Genomic DNA, 20,441 nt, shown 5'->3' with positions numbered 1-20,441 from the left:
TATTGTTCAGTCCATTTAGGAAGAGGAGTCTCTCTGCCTGCGTGTGAGTCCTTTCCCCCGACTTGCAGCTTTTCCCGCAACTGCTTTCGAGGGTCCACTCTTTAAGGTTTTTGGGGTACAATTTTAAGGTTGAGCCGTTCAGAAACAAAAACAGAGGCCCTTCTCCTTCCCTGGGAGCAAAGGGTCTTCATCATCTTCATCTTTAGGACTATCTCTGGGAGCATCTCTAGGAACTGAGGTTTTCTCCTTTCCCATTTGGAGCAAAAGTCCTCATCTGGTTCATCTCTCCCTGTCCGAACTTCTCATGAAATTACAGCTGCGTCAGCATCTGCCTATCTCAGCGCAGGTGCTTTTGCTCACGAGCTGAACACTCCACCCCCCATATCTTCATGAAATTACAACGGGATACTCTGATATATCATAGCTTCACAACAGACTTTCAGCTTTAAGCATCTCCTCTCTCTCTTCCCTCAGGTTTTCAGCTCTTCACAGCAATAAAAAGGGTTAATCTCACCTCGGCCTTGCAGCTTTGCAGCTGGAATGTTGAATTTTTCTTATCGCAGTGGAGAGGGGGGGGAGCCGAGCCGCTCCGGCTGCCCATGGCAAGGCAGTGGGGGGGGTTCCACGGCTGGAACAGGTCCATGGCTCCAGGATGGCCGTGGCCCGGCCCAGCCTGGCCCAAGCAGGGCCTGGCCGGGCCCGCTGGCCCCCACTCGGGCCCCGCAGCCACCTGTGCCAGCGCCGGAAACGAGAGAGAGCTTGGAGGGGGAGTTTGCCTATTCTTAAATGTGGATCACAGAGGTGATCACAACTTTAAGTGGCTTAGAGAATTGTCCATATTCAAACTGGCCAGCTGATAGGTTCTATCAGTTCCCAGAGGAAACTGTAAGCACCTCTTAGCAAGGACGTCCCTTCCGGGACTATGCTTGCTAACCTATGACAAGTATTTATCCTGAATTTGAATTTTTTTAATTGATTTTTGAAGTATTTGAGAATTGAGAATTGAGAATTACTCATCCGTCTTTTGATTTATTTTTATAGTTTGAAGGGATTATTATCTGCAATACTGTCACATGTTTGAATTGCACGTGTAAGCATGTGAAAGCTCTCAAGATGCTTGATGACAGTTCCTGAATATTTATTTGTCTTTGATTGTCCCTCTCCTTGCTTCAGTGGTATTTATGCTTATAGAAAAGGCCTGGATTGGGTCACCAGTTATGAGTGTGTAACTGGTGTGTAATTGGTTTGTGTGCGTGTGCACTCGTGTTTACACACCTGCTTGGGACAGTGCATACACTTACTGGGTGTGGTGGGTTGACTCTGGCTGGATACCAGGTGCCCTCCAAAGCCACTCTATCACCCCCCTCCACAGCTGGACAGGGGAGAGAAAACGTAACAAAAGGTCCATGGGTTGGGATAAGGGCAGGGAGGGATCACTCATCTATTACTGCGATGGGCAAAACAGACTTAGCTTGGGAAAATGAGTTGAATTTATTACCAATCAAAATTAGACCAGGATCATAAGAAGTATAACAAATCTTAATAACACCTTCACCCCACTTCTCCCTCTTTCCTCAGCTGAACTTTATTCCCAGTTCTCTAACTCCTTCAACCGCATGGTGTATGGAGACAGTCAGTGGGGGTTATGGTCAGTTCATCACAGGTTGTTTCTGCCTCTGCTCCCTTCTCGGGGAGAGGAGTCCTTTACCTGCTTCACCATCTCTCACAGGAGACAGTCCTCCACTTCTCCAGTGTGAGTCCTTCCCACGGGCTACAGTTCTTCAGGACCAGCTCTGCTGTGGGGGTCTTTCCATGGGGTACAGTCCTTCAGGAACAGGCTCCAGCACTGGTCCTCAGAGGGGCAAAATTCCTTCCAGGAAACCTGATCCAAGGTGGTTTTCTCTCTTCATGGTTCTGCAAATCCTGCCAAGAGCCTGCTCCAGGTTTCCCACGGAGTCACATCTGGTTTTTGGGCATCTAAAACCCTGCTCCAGAATGGGGCTCCTCCATGGGCTGCATATGGATCTCTGTACCACTGACTCCCAAGGGCTGCAAGGCTGCAGTTCCTTCACCATGGTCTTCACCATGGGCTGCAGGGTAATCTCAGTTCTGCCTCATTCAGCACCCCCAACCCCCCCACTTCTGCACAGACCTTGGATCTTGCAGAGTTGTTCTTCTCACATGTTCGCACTCACCTCTTCTCTGGCTGCAACTGCATCTGCGCAATAACTTTTCTTCCTTCTTAAATTTGTTATCCCAGAGGCTTTACTATCATCACTGTTTGGCTTGGCCTTGTACAGCAACAGGTCAATGCCTGCAGGCATTGGCTCTGTTGGAGATGGAGGAAGCTTCTGCCAGCTTCTCAGAGAAGCCATCCCTGTAGCCTCCTCATCTCACTATTGAAACCTGGCCATGCAAAACCAACACAATGGGAAGTTTTAGTTTTGCAGTATAAAATCCTTCAAAGAAACCGAGTCCCTTAGCTAAGAGATGGGTATATTATTGTTAACTTACAGATTCTAAAATAAGCATTTTTTGGTACACACTGTGTATCAAGTGGCACTTGCAGAATGAAAGCTGGACAAAAGGAGGAGTGTAAAGTAGAAAAAAGGGGTGAGCTGTGAGATTCCTTATTGTCTTTGCCTCTTCACATCTGGGCTACAGTCCCTCTGCCCCTGTCTTGCTCACTGTTAAGTGCTATGTGTATTAGTGAGGTATAGAAACCTGTCAAAGATGCTGAATACAATAATAGAGCTAGAGATTCATAATTGCAGTAGTAGTCTTCAGTGGAAGCTGGGAGCAGTAACGATGTTTTTCCAGGCTTGCTTTTGCCTGACTCATTGAGATTAGTATTGTTAACTAGCAGCAGCACAATTTCAATGTAGGTGAGAGGGAAGTCAAGTGGTCTAGAAATATGGCCTAATGGTTATAACATACTTTTGAAAGTGCAGAGAGGAGAGTTTCAGTTTTCCTTGGTAGTCGTCCCTGTTTTCTAAAAGGGCAGGAGATGCAAGAGAGAGGAGAGACATAAAATATATTTGAAAGGAATTACATATTTCATAAATGCTAGCAGCTAGGGGACATGGCATTTGGCTTTCTAGTGCTCCCAAGACTAGCTAGATGCTCTAGCTAGCAGAATCACACTTAAGAAGCTTAAAAATATTCCCCTCTGATTGAAAACATTGTCAAGAATTACAGGCCTTAGTCATTCATCCCCGCCAAAACAACTCTTGCTGACAGATTTTGTTTGCCTTTGTAGGGATGACAACATCTTGCTTGAAATCCTGGCAAATGTGTGATTTTTTTTAACCATACTCCTGAGTGTCAAGCCATTCATTAATGTCTTGAAATGTCATTCTACAGAGAGAAAGTTAAACTTTTACAAGAAGCAAATCAAGAGTATAGCTGTTCTCAAATTAGTTTTTTCTGCATTATGCCTGATAAAGCATATTGTTCAGCACTATATCTTGAAAAGTATTACACATTTGTCTTTAAGCTGTTTAAAAACATCAGTTTTCTTCCCTCTTCTCTTTCTGTCCTTTTCTGTACTTTTCCAAATATCTCTGAAATTTTCTTTGCTGTCTCAGTGCACACCAATGCAACATCAATTGGATGTTATTATCAAAGTCTTGGAAATAAAAGCTGCGGCAAGCTGTTCACTGGAGATTTGATCTTTGACAAATAAGCTTGTGTCAGTGCATCTGAAAAACCCTGAGTCCATACCTCTGTTTTCCTCCCAATAGGGTCTTGGCAGGGATGCAATTAAAAAAAAAGAAAATCAATCTGTTCTTTGCTGTCTTATTTCTGAAGAATGGCATTGAGCTGCCAGGGCATGAAGATGTGGGATTGTAAATACAGAGACATCCTGATGTATTCCACTTTCCTCTCTGGTCTCTAAATGAGTCTGATTTATCAAAGCATTAGAATGAGAGGGAGGAAAGGCTGAGATAAAGGGCAGTGGATTCTTTTGGCTGACTTCTGATAATTCAAAGGATGTTGTGCACTGTTTCAAAATTAAACCATAAAAAAAGCTTACACCCACGAGGGATCAGTTATTTTTTTGATTTTCAGAAGGGCTGAACATCTATCACTAGGTAGAAATCCTCAGGAGTTATAGAATCTGTGACAATCATATATTTTAATTTTTTTTTCCTTCTTAATGTGAGTTTTGGAATACAAGTGTCAAAAAATGTTAGGTTGAAATTGATTTTGAGATTCATGAATTAGGTCAGTTGTGACATCCCCAAACCTAAGAAGTACTTTTGTTCCCAGAGCAATATTCTCATATCCACATTGTATAACTTTTACCCCTTTAGTATTCCTTCTGATGTCACTGATACTCTTTGCCTTTGGAAACTCCAACAACTGTTCACGTTTCTGTAGAACTATGACTTTTGATTGCATAAGAAATTCCACATTCATCTACAAGTTTCAGTGCAGAAAATCAAAACCATCAACAAGATGTACTAAATATGCAGGTGAATTTCCTAGTGGACATACAGTGATTTAAAAATTGCCATTTTACAGTTTTTAAAAAAATCCCAAACACTCACAAGACTATTTTTAACATCAGCAGCTAACCATCCATAACCCACTCTTGGGGCTGTGTTTCTTCAACTTCCTGAACATCTTTGGGTTCAGAATCAAGACTTTGCAGGCTGGCCCATGTGAGAGACTGAAATGTTAATGGTTAATGATTCAAACAATTGGCCACTGACAAAAGCAGCAGGTGCTTTGCTGAGGCCAGGTTTGCAACCCCCAACCAAAGAAGAGGGTTTTGGATGCGTGGTGGCAAAAGCTCTGATCTCCATAAGAACAGTCCAGGTGCAGAGGCCGTGTGCATCCACCACCAGAGGATGACCAGGACAAACCAATCTTTGTTTAGCAACAGGCAGGTTTTTAAACAAGATAAGGGAAAAGGCTGGCAAAAAGCAGATCCTGTGAGGTGAGATAATGCTTTTCATCATGCTAATGTCCTCCCGTCGGTTAAGGCCCACCCCCTCTCCCTCTTCCCCCAGGAGGTACTGGGACATGCACATGTAGGCCTGAGGGTATTCATCTCTTCTGATAAGGCATAACTGGCTTAATTACACAGGCTTGAGAAACAGCTGTTATATCTTACAAAGGGTTATAAACCATCAAAGACCCTCAAAGTGCCCCCAGATTCATATCTGTGGCTTTCCAGCAGAAGACTCTGCATGATCCAGAGTGTCATATCAGACAGTGTAAAACCCCCCTCCCAGGGGAGGTACCTGGACTTTCCCACCTGAACCTGAATGCATATTAATCTATCAAATCTTTTATTTGTGGCTTCCCCCACTCTTATTCTTTCTTTCTCTTACTATCTTCTCCTTATGCATTTTCTTAAGTGTATCTATTAATAAGAACCTTAGTTACATTACCTCAGTGGGGCTTGAAACAGCCGATCACTACAAGTTTAAAGCAAAGCACCATTCCTACTAAGCATAGTTACTGCTTTTCAAGAGGATAATAATTTTTCTAAGTTTAGTGTTGAAAGAATAAAGAATCTGAAATAAAACTTACTATATTGTCCATATGGTTTCTTTTCAACCCCATTTTATTTAACTGTCCTCTTTGTTTTTTCTTTTATATTGCAGAACATTATATGGCAGCACAGCGCTGCCTAAGAGTTATTGAGTATCTTGGCACAGAGATTTCAGAATGAAATAACTGTAAAAGACTGAAGTTCTCCCTGAGTGTTGCAGCTTGCCAAATGAGAAGTGCCATAGGTCTAAATATCTTTTGTGTCCTACCAACCTTGAGCAAACTCATGAGCTGTTATAGCCAAGCTCTTCTGCAGTATGCCCTAGGAACGGTGTGGTGGCCCAGATTTTGCATGCTGGTTCCCCTTACCATACACCTCCTTTCTCACTGTGTCCCCCACAGACTTTAGTGAGTACTTTTTGACAGCAGCAGGCCCATCCCCATCCCCTATGAGATAGCAGAGTGCTTGATGCAAACATGCTCTTGCTGCAGCAGTGGGTGCTGGTGGGGAAGTAGGAAGGGGAAGGTAGAAGGTCCTGTCAATCTCCCTACCCTTCTCCCCTGGAGAGGTGAGAAAGAACTGCTGTGGCAAAGGCACGGCTGCTCTCACTGCTGTTTCCTGCATACCCTCACCTAGAAGCACCCATCTCACCTGCAGTGAGGGTTTGACTCTTTCTTACTTCTCAAATACTCCATCTGACATAAGAGGTCTCATAGGGTTTTCATCCTCTATACACACTGCAAACACAAGCCTTTTAAAAACTTATCTATTTTATTTTTTTAATTGTTTAAATTTTAACTAAGCCTTTTCACAATTTGAATTCTTATGACAGAAAATGTTTACCAGGCAGGTAGAAAGATTCAAAATCTTTCTAAATTCAACAGAAGTTAAGCTCAAATTTATTTATTTTTATTTTTATGACTTAGCTAGAATGCAACAGCTGGACTAAATTAAAGAGACAAACAAATAGATTATGCAAGGACAAAGTTGCTTGATGTGTCTTATTTTTTCCACTAAAAACACAGTATCTCTGAAGCTTGTAATCTTGCCAGACATTGCCACTAGTATCTGAATTATTTTTGAAGGAGGCATCTGGATGTTTACTGGTAGTTTTCCAAATGACATCTTCAAATATGAAATGTCCTCAGTGTATTTAGGATTGTTTATTTTTTGAAAGCATCATACTTATATATCTTATATATATATATATATATATATATATATATTTAAAACTATATGTATAGGTGGTTTATACATATGTAAGTGTACATATATATATGTATATGTTTATATGTTTGTGTTTATATATCCAAATATATATACATAAACACTTATTTAAGAGAGAGAGAGAGAATTCTGAAAGCTCGGCTTTACTAATATTCATGCATGGTTGGCCAAAACATTAGACAATGCTCTAGCTGTGCCAACTCCTGGTCTACTGCAGCAGTTTGTTCCCTGCAATTAAAATGATAAAACCAGTCATATGCTGAAAATGGTTCAAACCATGAATAAAATTACAAGGCCAAAGTAACTAAATTATATAAAACTTTTGTTGTTCAATATCAAATTTCATTTAAATGCTGTAATTAATACAGAATAACATTACAGAACTGTCAATGTAGTCTGAAAATTAGATCAATTAATTATACTTACCTTTTGACACATAGCAAGCGAAGTTCTACATAGTCTAGAAAACAAACTAACATTGTCCTTCTCCTCAGACAGGAAAATATATACCAACAAGGACTCTTCGGTGTCACAGCCTTAGTCAGATCTTCTCATGAGAGTTACAGAAACTCAGTATCCTATAGTACAATCTTTGGGAAAGTCATGACTTTCAAAAATGCAGGTGATCAAAGGACCTCTCAGACCCTCTCAAGTTGGATCCTATAATCTGGACCAGTGAACATAAGACTTCACCTGGTTTATAGGTTTATGTGAACAAACAATCACATCCTGTCTCACAGGCTCCCAAAGCTGCACAGGTGTAGCTGCATTGGGAGGCAAGCCTGCCCTCAAGACCTAGAAATGACCATGACAAACTTGAACCAGGTTGGTGGCCCCAACACACCATTGAGTATTTCTTCAATGTCTGTCTCCCTAGCTGGGATGTCAGCACAGGGCAAAGAGTAATTTATTCTCATATCTGTGACAGCTGTGTACTGGAGATCCTTTCATTCATGCTTTTGACATGTAAGAGGGAGCTGGAAGCTATCTGGATAGAGAAAGTCTACGACAGTGTTTTATAGAGGCAGCTTGTACACTGTATAATTAATCGCCTCTAGTAATATGAGCATAGGACAAATTTATTCAAGAAGGATTAGCAGTCTGTTGGCAGGACTTTAAATTAAATAATGATACTAAATAACTTGCATTCATATTTTTTCCTGCAGCTGTAGTGTATATTTCTATCTGGGTCAGGGACTGCCCTCTGTCCTTGTAGAGTGTCTACACAAGGAGATACCATTCCACCAAGTTCTCTAGACATATATCTTCCATTTCTGCAACAAACTGTGTGAGCTCAAAGTTGATTTTTTGTACTCACAGAGCTCTGAAGTTCAATGAAAAAAAATACTAATCAGACTGGAGATATCAAGAAAAAGTTTCATGCTCTGTGCCATTAATCATTATTGCTCATTTTCCTCCATGGCAAAGTTACCGTAAAATTTGAAGATAAATATTTAATCTAAGTTCCTGTAAATAAAAATACAATGCATTTATAAATTAATGTTTGTTAAATTAGACCCATAAAAATTGGCCTGATGGTTCTGACCCACAGCCAATATTCTGTCTGACAGTGGCTTGTAGCAAGATAAAAGAAACCCTTAAGTAAACAGCTGTGAAATAATATGTGCACATTAAATCAGTTCCTCATATCTCCCAGTCAGTAACTGACTTAAATGCAGTAGCATGATGTGTAAAATTAGTTTTGTTATTTGGAAAACGATCATGCATAATAAGAGGTTCTAAGCCTAGTGTCAATTGTTTTATGGTTTAATGACAGCTTTCAATTGCTTTAATGGTTCCGTCTTCAACATTCTGATTTATCGAACTCCATTTTGCAGTTTCTTCAGGACATGTTGTTTTTATAGTTCTTCTCATTGGCTCCAGTTAGGCCCTGAATCTATGTTACGGTTCAGGAAATGTAGGCAAATTCCTATCTTCCAGTGAATTTTTGCTATGCTGAATCTATGCTCTGTGTTTTAAGCAGGATCCCTTTTTCTTTCCCCTCATCACATTCACCTTCATCATGACCTTAAAATGGATGAATGAACCAATGACCCTTTTGGCATTACTAGCATAGGTACAGGGACGTGAAATGTGTGTCTTGTGAGCATGATATAGAAATTATGATGGTGTATCTTGCTAACTATATCTAGAAGAAATTATAAGTAAACCAGAATTATTTGTTCTGATTTTTGCTAGCTTGCATAAGTTATTCAAGAGGATTAATGAAAAATTCTTTCACATAAATCAATACTGTTCTTAAACATTGCCCTTTGTGGGGCTCCTGTTGTAACATCAGGCTTGCTTGGATCAAACCTGTAGCACGAAAGACCAGATTCAATATGGAGGCATCAGAAACCTCTACAGTAAAATGAAACTCTGAAAGGAAGGTTAATCAGAAGTTTGTAGGACTCAGCACAAGTCAGTGCTCTATGCAATCATTTGAAGAAGTAAAACTTCCTCCAGTACTATTTGTACTGAGGAGGCTGCTAAGAAAACAGGGATTTCAGAAGACTCCTTCAGACCAGCAAATGAGAACTGGAATATGAAAGGCAAAATGATGATACTTTGACCCAGTCAACTAGATAGGTAATATGAGAAGAAAGATCCCAGATCAAAAGACATGAGGAAGACAGAGTTAAGTTTGGCTCAACATGTCACAGCAGCAAGAAGCCACTAATGAAGACACAGTTGAGAGTGACACTAGAATTAAGAGTCAGAAAATTGATGACTCTGCATCTGAAATTCAGAGAGCTACCAAGAACGTCTTTAACATTGAAATCAAGAATATGATTTACATTATATATGTTTAGCAGATGCATTCAGCCATATTTTGAGTTGCAAAAGTAATCTGGTGTGATATTGTATGAAGGCTGTGTGTGTTTTCAGCAGGTTTTATCAGCTCAGATATGATGTGAGAAGTGCTGTGGTAACATGGCTCTTTCTTTTGCTGTTCATTCTCTTCTGACTGCAGCTTGAAATAGAAACACATTTTGGAAGGTATTTGAGCTCACGTGTTTGGGTGCTACAGATTGTTCTGAAGTGGTATGAAGTGAGTAAAATGTTAGGAATATGTCAGCAATCTAACATGAAGGAGAAAAGTAATTATATTCAATCAATGCTTGGCAGCAATTGGCATGAAGCAATGGGTCATGGTGCCTTCCCATCTACCTTCCAAGCCTGAGCCAGTTGAATGGACAGGCACCTGAGGGGAAAAATGAACAACAAGGAAATTCAAGGAAAAAAGATTTTATATTTGCCTGTGTTTGAAAATTGTGGCTTTAAGCTATTTAGAAAAGAAACAAAAAGCTTTTGGGATTGGTCAGGAAGATAACGGATCTAATGTAGAATTTTTAAAATGGTCATATATTTCTTATTTTGGGGTAATATTTCCTGAATGTCCTAACTGTGCATTTTTCCCCTAGATACCTGTCACTGGACTGATCCTGTAAACAGTCTCTAAAGATAGATAGAAAGGCACCAAAATACAGCAAGACTCATCACTTCAGGCTAACTGCTGCAAAGACTTGACTGAAGATATGTGCCATTATTTTTAATGTAAGTATTAATTATACATAGTTCATAGAATCAGAGAATGTCAGGGGGTTGGAATGGACTTTAAAGATGATCTAGTCTCAACTTCCCCTGCTGTGGGCAGGGACACCTCCCACTATACCAGGTTGCTCAAGGCCTTTTCCAACCTGGCTTTAAACACTGCAAGGGACGGGACATCTACAACCTCCCTGGGCAACGTAATCCTGTGCCACATCACCCTCACAGTAAAGAATTTTTTCCTAATATCTAACATAAATTTCCCCTTTTTCAAATTGCACCATTTCCTTTCCTTTTGATCTCTTGGTCTGAGCTGTCTTCTCAAATGCATAGGTGTTTAAACGGAAAATTTTGTTGATACAGTCTGGTCTGGGTAGTGTATGTTAGGGAATTCCGCTTTCCAGAGGAAGATAAGAGCAAACACCCTTTTGGTTTTGTAAGAAAAAATGTGTAAGTGTACCTCCTGTTTTACTGATGATATTAATGTAGGTCCTCATATCCTTTAAGGAAATTTCTTCACTAATGAAAAAATTTTGTGTTTCAGCTGAGTCTTTCTGCTAAAACAAAGCAAGATATAGAGAGCAAGAGTAGAGGTTTGGTGTAAGAATCACATCTTCTAATACCAAAGCAAAAAATTTAACAATAGATTACATCAAAGAACTGGCAGTTCTCTCCAATAAAAATGCTAAATACTGTGTTTATTCATCTGAACTTATTTCTTTGATTACAGAGAATAAAGACTAATCACTGAAGGTTGAAAGTCAGACTAAGAAGAAAGGCGATTATTTTGCTTTTAGAAATTCACAGATTTTCAAACTGTTTTAAAGTTACAGGATCTAATTAGTATCATTCACACTTCATATAATCCTTTGTGGTTACTTCAAAAAGGGCCTCACTTGTTGGTTTTCCATGCCTTTCAGAAAATTCTGGCTGTTATGGAAAAGAGAAAAACTCCTGTTTATACGAAAAGGAAAATATAAAAAGCAGGGAAGAGTATCAAAAAACAGTTTGAAGTCTGGTGGTGGTGATAAAATCAGAAATAAAGTTTAACTAATAAACTGAAATAAGAAGGCAGCTGGAGAAGCAATAAAAAGCAGATGAATATTAGCTGTTGGTAGCTCTATGTACAGTGATTACCTCAAAATAATAAATTAATAAAAAATACAACATTTATAAAATTCTACATTACATCAATTTTCTTCCTGACTTATCACAAAAACATTTTATTTCTTTTCTAAAGAGTTTAAAGCCACAATTTTCAAACACAGGCAAATATGCTAACACATACAATTCTGCTGACATATGAAATCAATGTAATTTTTTTTTACAGCAGCACTGTTTGAGAACAGATCCTACTGCCCTGGCACTGTAAAATCATTTGCTTTATGTCATTTGGCTAGAGAGTGGTCTGCTTTCATTTAGTTCAATGGCTGGTGCTGATAGCATCATGTTTAAAATATAGTGCTAAAGATAAAGTCTTTATCACATGTATGTTTGTGCATAAAGGAGTACTTTTCATGATATCTGATTCTGGAAAGAAGCAGGACTACAACAAAAAGAATTCTACAGAATAAAAGTTTATGTCCAAAAATTAATCTTCCTAGAGAATTTTAACTTGAGCATCTATCTCCCTGTTCAAAATGTCATATTAAGAGAATTCAGAATTGCTCCAGGCTTCTCAGCCTGCATATGGAGATCCAAGTCTTCATAAAGAAATCTGTTAGATGATCTGCAACATATTCAGCAGATAAATATAAAGCGCTTGCTCTCATCATTGATCTTCCTGACTGGCAGATCATGTGTAAACAGAATGATTCTAGTCTGATGGCTTATTACATATTTACATGAGGATGATCAAGAAGAAAGCTCCCTTTAATTAGATGGTGGGACCCTGTGGGGTCTCCTGCACATTTGATTTCCCCCAGAGCAAGTAATTTAAATCCTATGAATCATTGAAGCTCAGTATGCCTGTTGGGTTTTGACAAGTGTCTCAGTGTCCCACTGAGGCTAAAGCAAATGCAGCTGGAATGTATTTTTTCCCCAAAATGTGAGTGCTGTGCAGCTTTTTATCTACATTTCTAATTCTTTTTTCTAAATATAAGCACCCATAGATAAGACATTCATAGTAAGTACCTAAAGTGAGACAAATTAGGTGAAAAACAGCACTTTGATATCAATTATAACTTCTTGACACGCTCTTTTAACATGCATTCAATAGTTGCATACAAAGAAATTTGACATTCTAGAGCTTCAGGCCACAGTATTTTCTCATTTGTACTTCTGCAAGTCATTGTATCAGTTCCACCACCTCACAACAAGAAAGACAATGAGGTGGTGGAGCAAGTCCAGAGAAGGGCGGCGAAGCTGGTAAAGAGTCTGGAGAACAAGTCTAATAAAAAGTGGCTGAGGGAGCTGGGGTTGTTCAGCTTGGAGAAAAGGAGCTCAAAGGAGACCTGGTAATTTTCTGGAAATACCTGAAAGGAGTTTGCGGTGAGAGGGGGTGTGGCAGTTGAGAGACAGGATGCAGCTCGGTGCAAGCAAAAGTCCAATTTATTGTTTCTGCAGCATGGCTTATATACCTTTATAGCCTTTAAACAAAACTTTCCATTCCCTTAGTAAAGAGCACAACATTCATGTTTCCTAGCAACATTAATTAACTATCATCTTGCATTATTTCTCTAAAGCAAGACACAATGTAATATATGACATTCCTTTTACTCAGTCCTTCAAAGACATGTCTGCCACTCCCATGGCTTCTGTCCCACTAAGGTCAAGATATCCATACCTGCAGTACTTTCCGCTTGGCTTCCCAACTGCCTCTCCACAGCGGGGGTCAGTTTCTGCTCTCAGGTAACAAGTGGCAGGAAAAGAGAAAATGGCCTCAAAATGGAACAGGGGAGGTTTAGATTGGTTGTTAGGGAAAATGTCTTCATGGAAGGGGTTGCAAATCATTGGAACAGACTGAGAAGGGAAGAGGTGGAGTCATCATTACTGGAGGTGTTCAAAAATTATGGGGATATGGCACTTGAGGACATGATTTAATGATTAACATGGTGGTAGTGCTAGGTTGACAGTTGGACTTGATAATCTTAAAGATCTTTTCTAACCTTAAATATTCTCTTATTCTATGATTGCAAACTTACAGGAGTTACTCAGGACTTACAACAATATAATAGCTGTCCCATTATTAACTTTAAAGGATTTTTTTTTCCCAACAGAGAGAATATATTCAGTAAAATCAGTAACTGTTCTGTTGAGCTAATAATTGAGGGAGAGAAATAGTAAGACTCCCCAGCATATGCAGTGCTACATGGATGTTCACCTTAGAAAGCACTTCAGAAGCACAGTTGATAGGGGAAGAGCAGGTTGTACCAACTCTGCTGTTGAAGGTCTCTAAGAATAGATGAATTAAATTTCTCTGATAATCAACACAGGTAAAGTTAGGACAGAAAAATGAAGTAGATTCCCTCTTGCTATCTTTTTAAAATATTTTTCCATGCTTTATGTGATTAAGCATTACATCAGTCATAGACCTTGAGTATGGATGGGGCTTTGAGCAACTTGGTCTTGTGGAAGGTGACACTGCCCAGGGTGGTTGGAACTAGATGAACTTTAAAGTTCTTTCCAATCCGAAAATTTCTATGATTCTTTCCTATGAGAGAAAATCCATAAAGAATAATTTGTGAACTCAAGCAGAGGCCCAGACTGTGAGATTTGTTTAGAACAGCACAGGCGCTATCTGTGCCATTCATCTTAAGGACAAATCACAAGTCAATCATTGTCACAGTTTCCCTTAAATTACCACAGGACTGTCTACACAAGAGCTTAGTTATTAGCCTATAGCTCCCTAAAATGCCATTTCCTTAGAATCTCAAAGAATGTCTTGATTTGGAAATAATCCCAAACAACATGAGAGACAGAAATGCCTGGAGGTGGCAAAAATAGAGAGAATGAAATGGGGAATGAAACATTAGAGAGTCTAAATCTACTTTTTTCAAGGATACTGGAACAAATAACCAATGAATATTTCAGTAGGCAGAAAGGCAAAAGAAGCCAAATTTTGCATGAGTGTGTTTCTCAAAGTTGGTCTATTATGCACATTCTCCATTGTCAGTGATGGGTAAACTTGTGTAGTGATTTTCCATAAAAGGGGGCGTTTCTATGTCTTACTTCTCTACAAGATTGCCTGTTTTCTTTAAACTTGAAGGAATTTACTTTTCACTCAGATACCTAATTTGGCTGAAATCTGTAGGATGTAACAGACAGACAGACACACAGGCTGATCATTCGATTGCTCCCGGATGAATTGAGTATGAAGGAAAAAAAAAAAAAAAAGGAATTATAGAGTGTGTGACTGTATTAGTAAATGAAATATGCCAGTGGCCGTTTCCTGAGATGAACTGACACAAACGGCCCATGTTCACCCCAAAAAACTATCCAAAAGGAGGTACTCATAGGCAAGGAATAGCCACAAAAAAGTGTCTACAATTTGATAATTCTTTAAGCAAGTTTATGCATTGTTTGGGAAAGTTTAGGCCAAAACAATGTCAGGAACCATTTTAGCAGCTGGGTTCCTGTGTGTAGAAATAGCCTTGTCAGAATTTAATTTGTTCATATAGGTATAGGTAGTATTTACTTGATACACACGTCCAAACTTTTTTATGTCTAAGAATTTCTTTGAAAAGTTTTACTTACTATGACTACCATGTCATGCAACTTACTCAACTGTGAAGTTTTTAGGATGCACATATGTCTACAGCTCTCCCTTCTGTTTCATTAATTTTATCAACTTGCTGATGATGGAGCCAGAGGTGCCTTCTGTATGAAATTGTATAGCACAATCTGTGATTGTCAGCCTCTTCTCCAGTTCACTTTGTTGATGTTCTGCCTTAGAAATATCTCCTTATATACAAGCAAACATCAGTTCAGCTGATTTTTTTTCATTCACTGGGATTGCCAGGACACGGAATGTGTCCTCAATAAGTGTCACATTTTTTCTCATTTTTTCAACATGATGATCATGACACAAGTGTGTCACCATTAAAAAAAATTAAAAAATAAAATGAGTGTTCAGGAAAAGTTGAACTCAAAATTGCCCAAGCAAAAATGAGATAGAATAAATAATACAGCTTGATCAGCATTCCATCTAGAAAGCAATTTATAGAAACCAAGAATATTTTCCTAAAAGACAGACTCGATGGAAAAGTTTTTTTTCTCTTTTAACATGAGCAAGGAATGGTTGTCACATTGCCTTTCCATTAGTTTTACCTAAAACCATTTGTGAATGGTAGTAATCATCTGAAAAATTATCAGAAGCTCTTGATAGAAATATTTTGGCACCAGTTAAGGTATAGAAAGCAGTAACTTGAAACATGCTGCACCATGTTTCCAGCTCGTAGAATTTGCCACTGCTCCACTGACTTCCAGAAGCACAGATTAAATAAGGTGTTATTAGTCCAGTAGCACTAAGGTTCTCAAAAAATTGTTAAGATTCATTAATGTTGCTTTGGGACTAATATGTATGAGTTTGATGCACTTATTTTCTTAGTTATGGTGACATTCTATGCTTTATCCTTTCTCTAGGAAAATAACCTTAATTAAATAGAAACATAACCAGGTGCTGTGTACGCCTCTTGAAATATGAAGTCACTTTTTCTTGTTCAAAAATATATTAGAGAATTATTTTTCTTTGTAATAGCTAGAGAGAAACCAAATTCAATGAGAATCTATAGGAGATATTTCCCTGAGGCTACACAATGCTGATGACTTTTATTTTTTGAACATTTTTTTTCCTGAAGGAAACAGGATGGATGGCATCTGGGCAGCACTGATTTTATACAATCATGTAGCCTAGTCCAGGCTTTTCAATAAATGACCCTGTATGTAAAATGAGGGGAAGTCAGATTTGAGGCTGGCTTGGGGAAGCTTTGAGAAGCAGTAAAGATGACTGGTGGAGACAGCTGGGCAGGACTCTCTAACTGGCTACTTCTCTGTAAGTAGCTTTCTGACATGCATAGGGCCCATAGGAATGGTGATATGTCATAGAAGGGTCCCTGCTTTCTCTGAAATGTGCTGTTGTTGAAATGTCACTGCCTTGTTGAAAAGCCTAGGGAGTTCCAGGGAAACTACAGAGTTTTCAATAAATGCTTTGATGCTCTGTTTCCTCTCTGTTACTTTCTGGTAGTCTTCAAAAAATGGGACCTGCTACAAAAAAAAGATATGTCAAGGACACGGCAGTGTGGTGATGACTTGCATAGGTTACTTTGAAAAGTGCCATGCTAAAGAGATTCTATCACTCTTGAATGATCTGGGTGGTGTCTCAGCTCTTCTGGACCTAGCAGTTTCCCTGCAGGTGTCAGTGGAGTCAGAATTACATTCTCTGGTTTATGTATCACCTATATTGTGCAGTGCTATTGCCTTAAATACTTTCTGGTACATTACAGTATGAAACTTGTGAACATACATGGATTGTCTAAAGTAAAAGAATCAGACACCAATAGCCTCCTTTGGTTTTTATATGAACTTATATAAATGCTTTTAATTTTTAAAATTTTCTTCTCTATTTTGGAATAATCACATAATTAAATGAAAATTTTAAAATTAGTCTGCGTTGCTAAGCTATGCAAGACTTCATTTTCTCTGAGTCTTGATAACGCAAATTATACATGAAATGCATTTGTCTTTGTATTTAAATATTCTAGAGCTTAATCAATGCAGCAGCCTTGTCCCTTGAGATAGGATACATAAGAAGCTTTGTAAATGATATTTCGTTTGACTAGGACAGGACATTCATCCTCCTGAATTACATTCTGGTGGAAACAAAGTGATGAATTTAACGGAATATATGCATATTTTCTACTTCTGCTATTAATACATAGCTGGGATAGTCCATCATCTCCAATTTTTGCAGGAGATAAGAATGGGTGGAGACCCCCACAGCTTAATTCTGAGTTGCAAAGGCAACTCAATAAGATTTTCTGACTCTTCTCCCTTATGAACCTGTTACTGAGTCAGTTCTATTGCTTATACTAACATGTAATGCACAAGAGAAATAGTCTAAAACACTTCAGCTGATTATTGAAGGAGATTGGCACATACATCCACAAGTGTGTTTCTGTATGAATTCAATGTGTTACACTGATTTAAGTTAAAGAATATTTTGAGGTACTTCCACAGTATTTCCACATCTCCTACCAAGAGTGGATAGAGTTAGTCGTAACAAAAAATAGTAGCTTTGTTAAACAGTGCTTGGAAGGACAGGCACCATGACGAGTGCTGTAAAATGATTATAGGATTATAAAGTGTATTAGTCTGAGCTTGCCAAACCATCACTATAGACAAAACCCTATATTTTTTAATTTTAAAAAGTGCCTTTATGTGATTTAAGGTTCATCATGATACAGAAAGGAGCACAGAGGCACAGTGACGAGGGGGAGATCCCCAATAAGAGACGTCGGCCTCAGCTGCTGTTAGGCTTGTCCTAGGAGAACCTCAGCAATAGTGTCTAGGTGTCACATTAGGAAGACTCACAGGCAAGAAAGGTCAAAGTGTTTGGCAAGGAACAAGCATAGGGCAAAGGGGTAAAATTACAAAAGGGGCTGGTCACACATAAACAGGTGGCTGGGCAGTATCTTGGTCCAGACATACTCTATGCCTGATAAACCTAGTCCATCCTGTTTTCTTATTAAGTGCCATTTCTATCTGTTTTCCTGGGTGAGGGACTCTCTATCACTGTGCATGTGTGTGTACAGGTGTACGAGTGCTGGCAACTAGCATGGGACCAAGAATCAGAACCTCAGGATCTATCTGTCTGTGGTGTCAGTGGCTGGAGAGACCAGAGCATGTGCACATTGTGTGTGTATGTATGACAGTGCATGACTGCCAGCCAGGATCAAGCTGGGATACTCAAAGAGAAGGATAAGGGGCTTGGGAGCCAGTTATTGGAGTGGCCATAAATCTGTGCTGAATAGCAGGGAGACTGATGTGGTCTGAGGGTTCCTGGAGGAAGCAACTGCTAGACAGGCTGAGTGGCTTGGGACAGCCACTGTTCTTAGTGGTAGGACATACTTACATATATAATATGGATACCCACATATTATATATATATAGAGCGAGATATATATATAGATATATAGATATATATATATATATGCTTCTCATTATTAGACCTTTACCATGAATTGCCATAGAAGGGGATAAGATTAGTCCATTTGTACCATCTCCATTTGTATGTGTGCTTTTGTCCGTCTTAATTTGTGTGGCCAGCTGTGTATATGTGTGCATATTTGGTACAGTGTGACTGTGCCTATCCAGGTTTGTCCTCATCCTTACTTCTGGCTTGACCTTGGGACATGAGGGTGCTAGCAGCCTCACTTCTTTCTGCCTATTCAGTTCAGAAGCCTCTCAAACAAATACCTTACTGTCGGCTGGCGGTGTCACTTCAATATGTTTTTGTTTGTTGGGTGAGCAGTTGGTTGATAGGTGAGGTTTAAAGAAATATGCTAAATGGTATTGTATCTGGCTGGCAACCAGATACAAGTGGGGTCACCCAAAGCTCAGTTTTAGAGCCAATGTTCTTTAATATTTTTATAAATTATTTGGATGCATGTACCTTAAATTTGCTGATGATATTAAACTAGGAGCTGTGGACTCCATTGAGGGCAGAGAGATGTTACAGAGAGATCTGCATAGACTGTAGAGTTGGACAATCACAAACTGTATGAAATTCAACAAGAGCAAATTCTGTTTTTTCCACCTGGGATAGAAAAATCACAGTTATATATACAAGTTGGTGGACAAGAAGCTAGACAGCAGCCCTGTAGAAAGAGATCTGGAGGTCCTCGTCAATGACAAGTTGAATATGAGTCAACAGTGGGCCTTGGTAGCCAGAACGGCCAACCAAATCCTGGGCACATCAAGTACAGCATCAGTAGCTGGTCGAGGGAGGTGATTATCCCACTGTACACTGCACAGGTCCAGCCTCACCTTGGCGACTGTGTACAGGTTTCAGGTTTGGGGTCTGAAATATTAGAAAAACAGACATCACACGCTTAGATTGTATCAAAAGGAGAGTGGCCAAGATGGTACAAATTTTCAGAGGCAAGACCTATGAGGGGCAGCTAAAGACACTTGGTTTGTTCAGTTTGGAGAAGAAAAGTCTGAGGGGTGACCTCATCACAGCCAACACCTTCCTTAGGAGAGCAGTGAAACGGGAGGTGTTGATCTCTCTCAGGTGACCAGTGATAGGACACAAGGAAATAGTATTAAGTTGTGTCAGGGAAGCTCAGACAGGATACTAGGAAAAGGTTCTTCATGAAGAGGTGGTTATTCACTGGAACAGGCTCTCCAGGGAAATTACACTAAGCCTGTCAGAGTTCAAGGATTGTATGGACGGTGGCCTTAATCATATGGTATAGTTTTAAGGTAGTCCTATAGGAGCAGGGAGGTGGACTCAGTGTTCCTTAAGGGTCCATTCCAACTTGAAATATTCTATGATTCTGATAAAGAAACACACAAAAGTTAAAGAATAATTTCAAATCTCACAGCTGATGCTTTCATTTGGCACTCAAGACTTTTTTTCCCATCACCTTCTGCATCCTCATTGCACCTTTCCCACAAAATCTTCCAAAAGCAATCCACAACAGGGAATAAATAGGATTCTGTGAAAAAGATAAGAAAAGTGCAAGGAAAAGCTAAATTTCATCAGAAATTTTCAGCTACAGGATGGACTGCCTGACATATTGCAGAGAAAAGGGAGCTCATTCTGCTGGCATTTATCATTGCTGAAGATGTATGTAGTTGCATAGCACAGCAACTTGACTCTCAGAGAAATGATGGTTTAGATTTTTGTTTCTACTAAAGAGAAATAATCCTCACAGATGATGGAACTAAGAACTACAAGAACACAAAAATGATGAAGGAAATATTTAATTTCAACATATTTGCATGTCAGTATATGAGGCCAAGCAGCCTTCTGTGAGGATACTAGAACAAGATTTGGGTAACCTCAGTTCAGTTCCATGTTCTTGCAGAAGATTCTCACAGTATCATCAGAGTGCTCACCATGGAGTGGTTTTAATCTTTCTTCTGGCCCTTAGAAATTTATGCTTCAAATTTTTTGGGAAAGGACAGCTCTCTCAGTGGTCAACGTAATTTC

The 20,441-nt window shown here is 39.3% G+C and overlaps 1 long non-coding RNA gene across 4 annotated transcripts in view; it reads right to left on the bottom strand.

Annotated features, from left to right (window-relative positions):
• Positions 1 to 954: 954 nt before the first annotated feature.
• LOC125329335 overlaps positions 955 to 20,441 on the bottom strand; it is a 96,229-nt gene continuing 76,742 nt past the window's right edge. For 3 of the 4 annotated variants that reach the window (XR_007205126.1, XR_007205125.1, XR_007205130.1), the window contains 2 exons: positions 18,897 to 19,304; positions 6,861 to 16,489 (listed from right to left, as the gene is read on the bottom strand). This is a non-coding gene — a long non-coding RNA (uncharacterized LOC125329335). Of the gene's footprint in view, positions 2,993 to 6,860; positions 16,490 to 18,896; positions 19,305 to 20,441 lie in introns of those variants that run through there. The other variant, XR_007205127.1, reaches the window with a different exon arrangement.

Source organism: Corvus hawaiiensis, chromosome 1 (genome assembly GCF_020740725.1).
Source record: "Corvus hawaiiensis isolate bCorHaw1 chromosome 1, bCorHaw1.pri.cur, whole genome shotgun sequence".
Taxonomy (NCBI): Eukaryota; Metazoa; Chordata; class Aves; order Passeriformes; family Corvidae; genus Corvus; species Corvus hawaiiensis.
This window is presented reverse-complemented; position numbering and strand designations above follow the sequence as displayed.